This window comes from Heliangelus exortis, chromosome 16 (genome assembly GCF_036169615.1).
Source record: "Heliangelus exortis chromosome 16, bHelExo1.hap1, whole genome shotgun sequence".
NCBI lineage: Eukaryota > Metazoa > Chordata > Aves > Apodiformes > Trochilidae > Heliangelus > Heliangelus exortis.
In genome coordinates this window covers 15331452-15343986 of record NC_092437.1, presented here as the reverse complement: position 1 = coordinate 15343986, position 12535 = coordinate 15331452, and the positions used below count along the sequence as shown (strand labels likewise).

At 46.1% G+C, this 12535-nt stretch overlaps 1 protein-coding gene and 1 long non-coding RNA gene across 5 annotated transcripts in view; one reads left to right on the top strand and one right to left on the bottom strand.

Annotated features, from left to right (window-relative positions):
* MMP24 (matrix metallopeptidase 24) overlaps positions 1-12535 on the top strand; it is a 45509-nt gene that overhangs the window by 15291 nt on the left and 17683 nt on the right. The gene's annotated exons all lie outside the window — the stretch shown is intronic.
* The window catches only part of LOC139803582 (uncharacterized), a 247811-nt gene that overhangs the window by 222970 nt on the left and 12306 nt on the right, over positions 1-12535 (bottom strand). The gene's annotated exons all lie outside the window — the stretch shown is intronic.

The window sequence follows — 12535 nt, the reverse complement described above, 5'->3', positions numbered from 1 at the left end:
CTGTCCTGCATGCTGTCAGCACTGTGCCACTAAATCCCTGCAGGTGTTACAGCTGGGAGATGTGGTTGGGAATGGGTATTGGCTCCATTCCTCTCCTGGAAGTGACACTTTCTCTGTCACCATCACTGCCTGTGTCATACTGGTGCTGGCAGCACCCACCTCCCCAGTACCCCCCCTGCTCCTGCTGTGGGGTTGGGTGACCACCACCACCCTGTCTGTCAGTCTGTCCCTGCAATCCAGATGTCATTCCAAAGCTGATGTCTGCCAGGCACCGTGCTGCTCAGGAAATGCTCTGAAGCTGATGTTGACTTAGAATGGACCAGGACTCATCTAGGGAAGACATTTTCTACAATAAGTACTGAGATATCCATGCCCTGACAGGGATCACCAGAATTTTTTGCTTTCAGCATGCCCAGAGCTGAGCTCTGAGTCCCTCCCTGTTCCTGCTGTGGCTCTGGGAGTGGGACCATGGCCCAGGGCAGCCCCTGCACCTGCTTCAGGAAGCAACCACAGTTATTCTGATAGAGACTTCAGCCTGGAGAAGAGGAGGCTCTGGGTAGACCTCACAGTGACCTTCCAGTGTCTGCAGGGGCTCCAGAAAGGCTGAGAGGGACTGTGTGCAAGGGCCTGGAGTGATGGGCTGAGGGGCAATGGATTTAAATTAGAGAAAAACAGATCTGGATTGGATGTGAGGAACAAGTTCAGTGCTATGAGGGCAGTGGAACAATGGCACAGGGTGCCCAGGGAGGGGGTTGAGGCCTCATCCCTGGAGATGTTCAAGGTGAGGCTTGAGGAGGCTCTGAGCACCCTGATCTGGGTGAGGGTGTCCCTGATACTGCAGGGGTTGGACTGGGGGACCTTGAGAGGTCCCTTCCAACCCAAATTATTCTGTGATTCTGTGACTCTTAAGGTAACTCAGCTCCACATCCAGTCTGATAGCTTTGCAGTTCCCAGGATTCCTCTTTCATTGTCCTGCTATCCAGGTCCTCTCCCTCAGCCTCACACCTGGCTCCAGTTCTTGGTGTAAATGTGTGTTTACCACTGGGACTCTTTAGATGCTGGCAAGAAATGCTGAGCTTTGCTAGCAGCAACTAAACAAAGGTGTAGTCATTACAAGAAACATTTCCCCATAGGTCCTGGTGGGTTCCTCTTGAGGCTTCTTTGGAAAGTTTCCTGTTTAGGGCTTCTGAAGCAAAGCCGACCCAAAAGAGTGCCAGCATTTACAGGGCACTGCCAGAACAGGAGATGGGACTTCATGGCTGCTTTTCAGTTTACTTCTGCAGAAGTTCTGGAGAAAAAGGGCCTGAACCACCTTCTAGGAAGACATCTATTAGCCACAGAAGAGAGGAGCTGGACAGATTTTTCTCTGTGATTCCACCACAAGGACAAGAATTGCTTCTCCCTGGACAGCAGTGCGAGCACTCCTGAAGCCACCATCTGGACCTTGCATATGTTCAGGAACCTGAGCAGGTTTTTCAGGACAGCCAAATACTGTCTGAGCTGACTGATGCAAATGTTCAGCAAGGATCTCAAGGAGAAAGCTTTGATTAGAGTCACTCATTTTGAAGGAGAGTCTTGTGAGCCTGGGGCTGGGGACAGGCACAGCCTTGAGCTTCCATTCAGCCTCCCAGGCACCACGTGCAGGGTGCTCTCTGCACTGGAGATTTCCTATTTTCTGTCCTGTAGAATTAATACCAAAAACCTTCCTGGTTGTTTTGGCATATGTATCCCTGTTCCTAACAATGGGATCCTCTCTCTCCCCTGGATATTTACAGTGGGATTCAGTTGCAGAAGCCAGGCAGGCTTTGGGACAGCCACTCTGCTGTCACAGCTTGGGCCATTCCTTGTTAAAAAATCACATGTGCCAAGTGAATTGGAGCTTGACCCTGAATGTCCTGGTACTCTTTTGATTTCTGCTATGAGTACAAAGTTCTTAAAATGGAGAAGGCACCTCCAGGTGTTCTGCCACAGCAGTCCCTCTGCTTGGAGCCTGTCCCATGGATGACACTGACCTTTGCCTTTGTGCATTTGGTCCATCTTGGGTTCCTCTGGAGAATGTCCCAGGCTTCTGATCCTTGCTGCCTTTACTGTCCCATCTGAGTCCTGTTGTCTGCTCACTTGTCTTCAATACTCTTGAAGCTACCAGAGATCCAGGATGGAGATGGAGGGTTTCTTCTCAAAAATGCAGTTACTCAGCAATGTCATTATACTTCATGGGCTGTGTCTAGCTAGAAAAGGTTCTTCTGCAGACTGTCTCAAGGGATAGGTGTATGGCTTTGCCTGTTCAGGTTCCTGGATCTGGGAGGACTGAATGTCTTTTGGTGTTCTCAATAGTTTGACCTTGAGTGAGAAACAGAATTGAAGAACCATGCTTTTCTTTCTCAATTTCTGGAACTTAATTTGCAGGCTGGTGCTGTAGGTCTCCAGACAGGTACTTGAGTTCTCCTCTCCTCCTGCACAAGGAGCCATGCACACACTTCCCCCCCTCCCTGCCATGTTTTTCCCAAACTGCTTTCTCTTTCTTCCCCTTTGACCCAGGGGAAGGTTGAAGTGCCCACCCTGTGAACCAGCTAAGGGAATGATGTTGTCTTTCTTTTCCTTTCTCCTGATGTGGTTTATCTTATTGCTGCTCCAGCTCTTGGGCCCAAATGCAAGAGTTGTGGAAATGGCTGAGGCAAGGAGAGGAGCTGCTGCCCTGTCAGCTGCACGATGCACATCTTGAGCATAAACCCATAGCAGAACTATTGCACATCTGCATTCTGGGTTGAATTTTGTTTCTTCAAACAAAGTCTCTGCCCACCCTTCTCCTTGCCTTTTTGGGTTTTTTCTGCTTGCTCTTTGTCACTATTTTCATCCAGAAAGCTTTTCTGGTTCCTTAGCTGAATCTTTTTGCAAAGCCAGCTTCACTTCTGCAGCTTGGGGATGGTTGAAGCCAGGGATGTTTACCAGGAATGGAGTGTGGGGTTTGGGGTTCCCAGTGCTGAATGGGGTCAGCAAACATCCAGTGCAGGAGCCCTGAGGTGGTAAGGGACTGGAGCAAGAAGAAAGCAGGGGAGCTGGGCTTGAGGAGGTATTAGGGACAGGACAGAGCCACCCTCTCCTTGGAGGTGAATGGAGAAAGGAGCAAAAAGCAGTGGGCACAGGTACCAGTGAGGAAAACCCCATCTGGGCATGGAGAAAAAGATTCTTCACTGATGGAATGGTGCAACTCTGAGGCTGTGGAAGCTCTGTGCTTTCAGACTTCCCAAACTTGGCTGAATGGTCCCTTGAGCAATCTGATGTGGTTCTGAGATGAGCCCAGCTTGAAGCAGAAAGTTAAACTTGGTGGCCTCCAGACATACCTTTCAGTCTACCTTTTTCTTTAATTTCTTAGCATAAGCAAACAGACAGAATTTAGTTTAGCACATTGCAGTTACTTCTGGCAGCAGCTCTGAGCTGTGTTCAGCTCATAAAATTATCACCAAATTCACTTTTAAAGTCAGGAGTCTCTTTATATTGAGATTCCTCATGGAAGAGGACTGATGGTGCTCCTGGGTGCATAAAGCAGAAGCTAGCAGTGGGTTTTTGCCAGATGGTTGAAGTACTCTTGAAGTACCACCTCTTATTGTTACTTTTTTTTTTTTTTTTGACATGCAAGAACATACAAGGTTTCTGTAATCATTTACATGAGGAATAATGAACATTGAATGGATGTTAGGATACCTAAAATAATAGCTCCCCTAGTATTATGCAGTGTGTGTTAATTTGGCTGGTATTTTTTTTATAAATCTGGTCTGGAAATTCTTTATTATAAAAGGCTTCCAAGTGTTTCCAGTCTCTTTGGAAGCGTTGTCAACAAAACATTCTTTATCCTATCTGATTTGTTTGATTACAATTGTGATGTTTCAAGTGGAGGGAGGAGACCAAGAGGAATGAAGAGTATCCAGTTGCTCTTCTTTTCCTTTGAGATTTGTATTGGTACCACTTTTCCAGGTCAGCTCTGTCTACTTGCAGCCTGCTGGCCTGACTTGCAGGCTTGCTGAGAAAGAACACAGCCCCCTGAGCCCTCTGCCTTCACTTGTCATATTGTTGGACCTTTACAGCCCTTTATCCTCAATCAATTCCTGTTTCCTCTGCATTTTGCCTTGCTTGCTGTCTCATTTCTTTCTTATTTTACCACTTTTTTCCTTGTTCATTTTCCATGGCAATGCTGAGGCCAGCACAGACAACCTCCAAGGTAGCAATACAAGGAGCAAGGTGACAGAATGTGTCCTCACAATGCAGCACAAGTGATCTTTGTGCTGTTCAGCTGTTAAATACATTTTTAATTTTCTTTCTCTGATTTCTTAGGTACAGAGGAATTCCACATCTAAAGAGTTGTGTTCTAACAAATGGCATTTTGAATCCATCATTATTTTTCAGGCTTCTGACACTGTTGTTGAAAACGAGCATCAGAGCTGCTTTGAAGTTACTCACATGTCCTTTAACAGAAGACCTCTTATCTGAAAGACTTGCATATAGATGTTGGAAGTCAAGTGGGGCATAAATGGTATTAAAATTTTTGTGTCTTCTATCAGGCCTTTTTCTGATACATCACTCCACCAGATCATGCTGTTGGTCAGTATTTTTATTCACTGAAGAAGCCCAGTTCAGTGCTTAGTCCCTAGAACATACTCATTTAACATTGGCTTTTTCCTCTACCTGCTTAGGGAGACTTGTTCCCCTAAGCCAGAATGCTCTAAAATCTCATGTTAATATTGAACTAAATTGGAGCAAGTGTGCAGACACCTGGTCTCAGGACAAGCAGCCACAGTAAAAAGCAATCAGATCAGAACCAAGTGGCTTAAACCAGCAACACATTGAGATCACATCCCTTTCATATCAACTCAAAAAGTAGAAGGCCATAAATAGAAAACCTACAAATTAATTTTTTTGCAAAAGTGAAGTGAAGAGAGAAAGGCCACCAGCACAGATGGAAGAGTTCTGTCTTCAGATGCTTCACTCCTGGACAGCATCTCTGTAAGTAATGATTCCTTTTCTTATATCTGCTCTCATTGTGCAGCCATGGGAGTGGCTTTGCAGCTTGGGCAGTCTGGATTTTACAGCTTTGCACTATTGGCAGTGCTAATTCTTGCTGAAATTCATTAATAAGGATTGCCTGCAAATTCCACTTTCAAAACAATGTACTTGTAAACACACTTGGTGTTCACTGGATTCTATAAAGAATATTATCTATTGCTTTGGTCTGTAATTGATACATAGAGTATGAGGAGTTGTGTGAGTATATGGAATCCTGTTCAGTTCTGTGTAATCTAAGTAGAATATTTTACTTCTTTCTACAGAGAATGGGATGCACTGAGATTCGTCAGAAGGAGCCAGTAGGGATCAAAATGAGGTGTCATTCCCTTAAAAAGAAAAAAAAAAAAAAGAAGCAACTGTGAAAATGTCAGGGCATGAGAATCAAGGTGAGCCAAAAAGTCTCTTTTGTAAAGCAGAAAGAGATGATATGAAGTGAGCCAAGGCCCAGCAGTGTAGCTCATAAACTTGCTGAAGGGGAGAGGGGTGAAACAACAGATGTTCATGAAGACAAAGAAAAATTGGTGAATTTTTGAAAAGAGTTGCTGGTCATTTCAGCCAGAGGTGGATTGCAGTGTCAGCAGTGAAGTGAACCCAATTCACTGGATTTTGACATTGCAATCAGGTGGCAAACTTGGGAGGCTTTTTTCTCCCCTGTTTCTGATGAGGAGCACATGATTTACAGACAGCTCAAATAATATTGTTTTCTCTACCCAAATCCCCCAAGATCACTTTGAGGAGGGATTGTCTCATAGCCCACTTCTCTTATTTCTCAGTCCCACTCAGTCTTTACAGCCCCATCAGAAACCTTCTGTAGGAGAGGAGGACAAAGTCAGACTCCTGTCCTAGGTAGAAAACACCATCTCTGTGGCAGAGAGCTCCTCTCAGAGCTCCCACAACAGCACTTTCTCTGTTGCCAGCTCCAGGAGTTAAATTTTATTCTCAGTCTGAAGAATCTCAAATAGCACAAAAGGGCTTGTGCTACTGTCTGTAGACCCTGATGTACTTAAATACCTTAAAAAAGATAAAACTACCAGCATCTTCTTTTCAAGACAGATGGAAAAAAGTCATATCTACATTTTCCTTTTTTTAATGAATATTTTTCTTTGCCATCTATTTTACAGAATTAGGGATTGGTATACTAATATAGGCAAATACAAGTTTTCATTTTGGGATCAATAAATCTTCAGTGTTTAATAGCTTATTGACTTACAGCCTGCACAGGTGAAAAATACAGGAAAATTTTTCAGCAGAACACTCTTGTTACATTGAATGTCAGGCTGCTGAGCCTGCTGAAACAGTCACAACTTCCTCTCTCTCTCTCTCTCTCTCTGACTCCCCACTTTTGCCTCTGCCTCACTCACTCAGTTTTGGTTTCATCATTCCAGATAAATATTTTCTGTTTTTCCTGTGAATTTCTACAGGAGATTGTCCTTACAGTGCCATCTGTGCCAGGTCAGGTAAAGCACAGATTGCAGCATTAATCAGGTCTGTAACACAATGAGTAGACCTGGGCTGCACATTGCTTTTTGAGGAGCAGAAGGCAAACAACCTGTATCCTGTATTTCACCAGGACCCGTCACATACTGCAGTTCTTTGTCCTTCTGCAGTCACTTGATCTCATGGAGGTCAAGTTTAAAGTGGCTGTGGTACAGTTTCTGCTAAGGCTGCAGAAACTCCTGCTCCTATCTCCAGTGAAGCTGTTAAAGAGTTTTCATGAAGTCCTTAAGGTGCATAATACTCATTGCTATATTAATAAAAATAGTGGTTTATGAACAAAATGAAACCTATGTTTCTTTTTAATATGTGTTTTGTTCCTTTCTAGACAGAAAAGGTGATTTCCAGATCTCATTTGATGCAAGTAAATGGAAGAGCAGTGACACTGCTGCTTCAGGGTCTTTGGAAGATGGAAGAGCTTCTCTTGAGCAGAGAATGGTGTGGAGATGAATGGAGGAGAACAGAGAAATCACAGATCTTCTGCTTTGACAGTTCAGACCTACCCAGTCTGAAGATGCAAAAACCAAGGCATAGCTTAGAGTAGCCCTAAAGCTTCTTTAAGTTGTGCCTGGAAAACAGTTGTGTTCCGTGTGGCTGTTGGAGTGGAAGGGATCATTTTAGTGTATTTAAAGCATGTTTAGTTCATGCCATCTTTTCTGTTATTAACCTGGCATGCTGTTGTCACAACCAGTGAGCTGACTTCTTCAGTATCATTCGTACTTCAATAAAATATTAAAATGTAACCTTTATATGTCTTTTTAATTGCATCTGAGTGAGCTGCAATATGTAGAGGTGTGAGCTTGATGGTCCAGTTCATGAAGTGTCAAACTGCTGTGGCAAAGATCAGTGGTCCAGGGGTGCTTCTGTATTTTTTAAGCAGATCCACAATATTGTTCATACTTCTGTCTTCTCCTGAGCTCTGCCCAGGATTTACCCTTCACTGTGCCAGGAGCTCTACAGAGTCTACCTGCATTCCTTGTAGCTGTATGTACAGCTGTGGTGCTCAGGGGTAAATACTGGCAGTAATATCCCAGCATTGCCAGAAGGGTATCCCTGGGACCTGGTACTGGAACCTGACAGGCATTTAAATGAGGGGTTTTGCCAGCCTCCAGCAATTGGATGCCCTGCCATGCACTGAGTCACTTGGCCAAATAAAGAAAAGGGTCTGATAGAGTTTTTCCTACTTAAAACGAATGAAACTGTCCAAGAAGGCCTGTGCTAGCATTTCCCCAAAGACAAACCTTTCTCAAGATGTCTGTTACCTCATTTAACAGCCATTTTTCCAGCTGAAGTTGAAAATTAAAGAAGCAGAAGTGATGGGGTGTATGACTAAAAGGTAGATCATACATAAACCAGTTTATCTGTGGCTACAGTGTTCTCTGTTTTCTTGCAATAAAATAATGTGTTTCGTGTCTCTGTAAGGAGGGGATGTAGATTAGAACCAATTTGAGTGTTTAACCAAGGAGTCAGGTTTGATGTGTGATTATATTGCAATTTCTCTTTAGTTGGCTCAGCTGGGAGTGCACCAGCTAGCAGGAGGTTTATTCTGAACACAATTTTGAAATCAGAACACAATTAGATTGTTTCTAATTAAGACAGTTCAACTAAAAACGATGCTTCAGGTTGTGTGTTCTGTGTCTGGGTGTGCATGGGGAGCCCAGAGCTTTACACTGAGTGTCAGGTAAGGGCTGTGCTGCCCTGCTGCAGCATCCTGCAGTGCTTTTGTCTTGTTAAAGGTGTGTGCTCCATGGTACCTGTCCCTGGTGATAACATTGGTTTGGTAAGGAAAACCCATCAGCAACTTTAAAGCTCAATGAACTGTGTTTCTTTATGTTTTAGCACAAGGGATCAAACAATGCAGTCATCCAGCAGAAAAACTACCCTCAGTTTTACAGGGTCATCCTCTCTCTGGTGCTTTTTGGTGGACTTCTGAATGCCTCCTGAGAACTGGGAAGGAGAATGCTCAGACAGGTCTCTGACCAGACTTGATTATTTTGTAGAGATGGTGCAAACAAGCAAAAGTTGTTGGATTTCTCTGCAAAGGCAAAGCCAAGGCAGTCAGTTCCTTCTTTCCCCTCCTGGCTCCCCCAGGTGCTGGGTGTACCCCAAACACAACTTTTAGGTGTTACTTGGTCTTACGGGAGGGGCTTGAACAGGAATTGAAGCAAATTTATCTGATTGCCTGAGTAGTAAAGTATCAAGCCAGGTTGTTCTTTCTTCCTCCTGAATCTTTCTCCAAGAAGATGGAAGCTGTTAAGAGTGCTGTTTGGGTCAGAGAAATTGCTGCATGGCCAAGAAGTTTCAGAACCCATTGGAGGGGGACAGGTTCTTTTCAGGACCCCTGAGGATGAGCTGAGTGGGCAGTGTCCAGGGGGCAGGCAGGCAGCTGGGGGGTGGGTGATGGAACCCAAAGCCCATCCCAGCACCCAGAGAAGTGCCCTGTCTGTCAGGCAGTGGTTTTATTCCTTGGTTTTCTCTTTTCAGAGCAAATCACAGCTCACTCTGAAAAGAAAATGAAGAGTGTGTTCTCTTACACACTGAAATTCCCTAATTCCCTACCATTTTCAGGGAACTTCCTGGCTAACAGTGTTACTGACCCCTCAAGAGAAACAGGATGATGAATACAGAGCTGAATTTTTAAGCAGTGTGTGCTTACAAAATGGACTTTTTTTCTCCTTTTCCCATGAAACACATATTGTGCCCACTTTCTCTTGGAAAGTTACTTGGCTGCTTTCAGACTTGGGACCCTCTTGTAGAACATGCAGCAGGGTGGAGAAAGCAAATGGCACAGGTGTGCTGGGCAAAAGAGGACTGTGGATGTGTCTGGGAGGAGGCTGGAACAAAAGAAGAGGTGAGGGATGAAGGTGTGAGGGATCCTGGCAGGGAGCAGGGAGTTATGTCTGCTCCTGCCCTTCCACTGCCAAAGGCTCTGAGATGAGGAACAGCCTCAGCACTGAGTTGTTGAGAAGCAAGAAGTGTCTTGTCCTGCCTTCTGGGGAAGTTTCTGGTTCCCAGAAATTCTCTGTAGCTCCAGTTCATCTGTTCAGCCACCACCTCCCAGCACATGGATGCTCCTGCAGGATGAGCACTTTCCTGCTCTGGTGTTGATCTCTGAGGCTGTGCTGGAACTGGGAATGTTCATTCCTTGGTGAGTCCCTTGCCTCCAGATGCAGGGAAGCAGAGCTCCCCAGCCCATTTTCCATGCTCTTTGGCTTCCTCAGACACCAGTCTCAGTCCAAATGATGTTTTAAAACAAGGCAGCAGCAGCAGTTCTCCACAGCTGTCTGTATTTCCAGGGTGTTTCATAAGGATACCAAGGAAAAGGGGCATTTTTCTTGATAATGGAAGAGTTGCTTGGCCTGCCTGGTTTGCTGACATCCTTCCTCAGGAATCTCAGAACTGCTCCTAGTTATGGAACCAGCAGTGACAAGTGACCTGCTGGACCTGATCCTTAAATTGGCAGAACTGGTGGGCAGTGGGAAGCTCAGGGACATCCTTGGCTGCAATGACTGTGAGGTGGAGTTCAGGAGGTGTCAGAGGGGTCAGCACTGAGATCAGAGCTGTTTGACATCCTCATGAATGATCCCAGTGATGAGGGCAGCCTCAGCAAGACTGAAGAGGAGCCCCAAAATCGGGAGGGTTGGTTGATGCAGTGAGCAGTGATGGTGCCATTCAGAGAGACCTGGAGAAGTGGGCTGGCAGGAACATCATCAAGTTGAGCAAAGACCTGCACCTGGGATTCTTGGTGGCCAAGAGACTGGAAAGAAGCTCTGCAGAGAAGGCCCAGGGTGTCCTGGTTGCCACCAGGTTGAAGTTGGGTCAGCACTGAAAGCCTCCAGCACCCTTGGTAGAACATTTGGGAGATGATCCATCCTTCCACTCAGCACACACAGTGCTGTGTATGGGGCTTCCCAATACAAGAAACATGGAATTCAGAACCTGGTGGGACCTGGTGGGACACAGCCCTGGACAAATTGCTGTACCTGACCTTGCCTTGGGGCAATGACCTGGACCAGAGCATCTCCAGTGGTGCCTTCCAACCTCAACCATCCTGGGAGCCTGTGGGCTGGCATTTGGTTTGTGTAGAAACAAGTGATTGAAGGTTCTTTAAAACTATTTTAAATTAGGATAGTGTCTGACCTTATGCTCCTGACAAAGGTTTAGCACATAAAGTAGATTTTTATGTAGACTTATGTGGAGACAGGCTGTGGACATGCTGCCAGACCCTTCAGATACTTCAGCAAGGAGGAAAATGTCACTGCCTTGGTCAGGGAAAGGTCTCTCCCTCACTTGGCATGGACACAGCCCCTCAGCCTGGTCTAGAAGCTCCTTGGTACAGAGGTGACTTCTCTCAGGAGAGCCAGGTCTGCCCCAGGTGAGTTTTCCCATGGGCTGCCCTGCCTGGGTAGTGCTGGGCACAGTGAAAACTTTGCTTTCATGAGCATTTCAGTGATAGAGGAGAGTAAGTTCATTTGATTTTCAACAGAATTTTGAGTCATTGAATCTCATTTGAAACTGGGTGGATCTTCAAAGCTTGGGTGTTTTTGAAAACCCGTGAAGAGCAATCAGTCCTCCAGACCTGACCATGAAATTACTTCATGCATTTCATATTCTGCTGTTAGATATTTTGTTAATATGCTGTGCACACACCAGATTTTTCAGCAGCAGATGAGGAAAAAATATTAAGTCCCCGTTTGGATTTCTTCAATACAGAAATTATGGAATTTAAATACACATGTGGCTAAATTTTAGCCCACATTTGGTTTTGGACATTTGTATTTGAACACTGATCTGAAACGTGTGTGATTATTTGAACATTTCTTGCATATTCAGGTGTTTACACCCCTCCAACCCCAATGTTTGGACAATTTAACACTTTTGGTGTGGTGTGGCTGCCCAGCTGAGCACTGTTTGGTACTGACTGAGGTGCTGGCAGAGCTGGTAAGACTTACAGAGCTCTGACTTTACACTGTGGTGTATTTATGGATGTCAGTGAAGCCAGGAGTCATTAAAGTGTGGAGATAGTTCTGGAGGAATCACTGCTGCAGCTCCTGTCCCAGGGTGGTCCCTGTAGGATGGGTGATGCTGGAGGGGTGGGAACAGGAGCTGCAAAGCACCCCCTGAGCTCCTGTGCCAGGGCTCCTGCTCTCTGCCTTGCAGCAAAAGCAGAGGAGCCAAACTGGGGCTGAATTTAGGGCTCAGGCATTTTGTGGGCAGGAGGAGACTCCTCAGTCTGTCCTTGTTGGCTGTGTCTTCATCCCTCCCTCACACAGCAGTGCCTGTGTCACCTCCCATCTCAAGGTGCCAGGACACCCAGGGACCACCCTGGATCCAGGAGAGGAGGGACCCAGACCCATGGGAATGAAGAGGAGTGGGTGCCTGTAACTAGAGCTGAAGGTACCACTCCTGACAGCCCCTCAGGGCTCCTCAGCCCTTTCTCTTCCTGTCAGAAACATTTCCCTTCTTTCCTCCCTCCTCTTTCTTCTTCCTGACATTGGGATTCAACCCAACCTTCCCCTGTGTGGCTCTGCCTCCTGCAGGATGATGCTGCCTGAGCTCACCAGAATGGTGCTACCTGTGCTCACCAGGATGGTGCTACCTGAGTTCACCAGAATGGTGCTGCCTGTGCTCACCAGGATGGTGCTGCTTGAGCTCACCAGAGATGGTGCTACCTGTGTTCACCAGGATGGTGCTGCCTGAGCTCATCACCTGCAGGATGGTGCTACCTGTGTTCACCAGGATGGTGCTGCCTGAGCTCATCACCTGCAGGATGGTGCTACCTTTGCTCACCAAGATGGTGCTACCTGAGCTCACCAGGATGGTGCTCACCACCTCCTGCAGATGTGGCAGTGCCAGGATTCCAGCAAATAGAAGTCAGCTGAGGAGCCTGTGGCAGAGGAGATGGGGCTGTCCCAGGTGTTATGGGGGTGTTAGTCTTGGTATTCTCTGTCCTTCCTTGGCCTTGCCAGGTGCCTTGCTGATC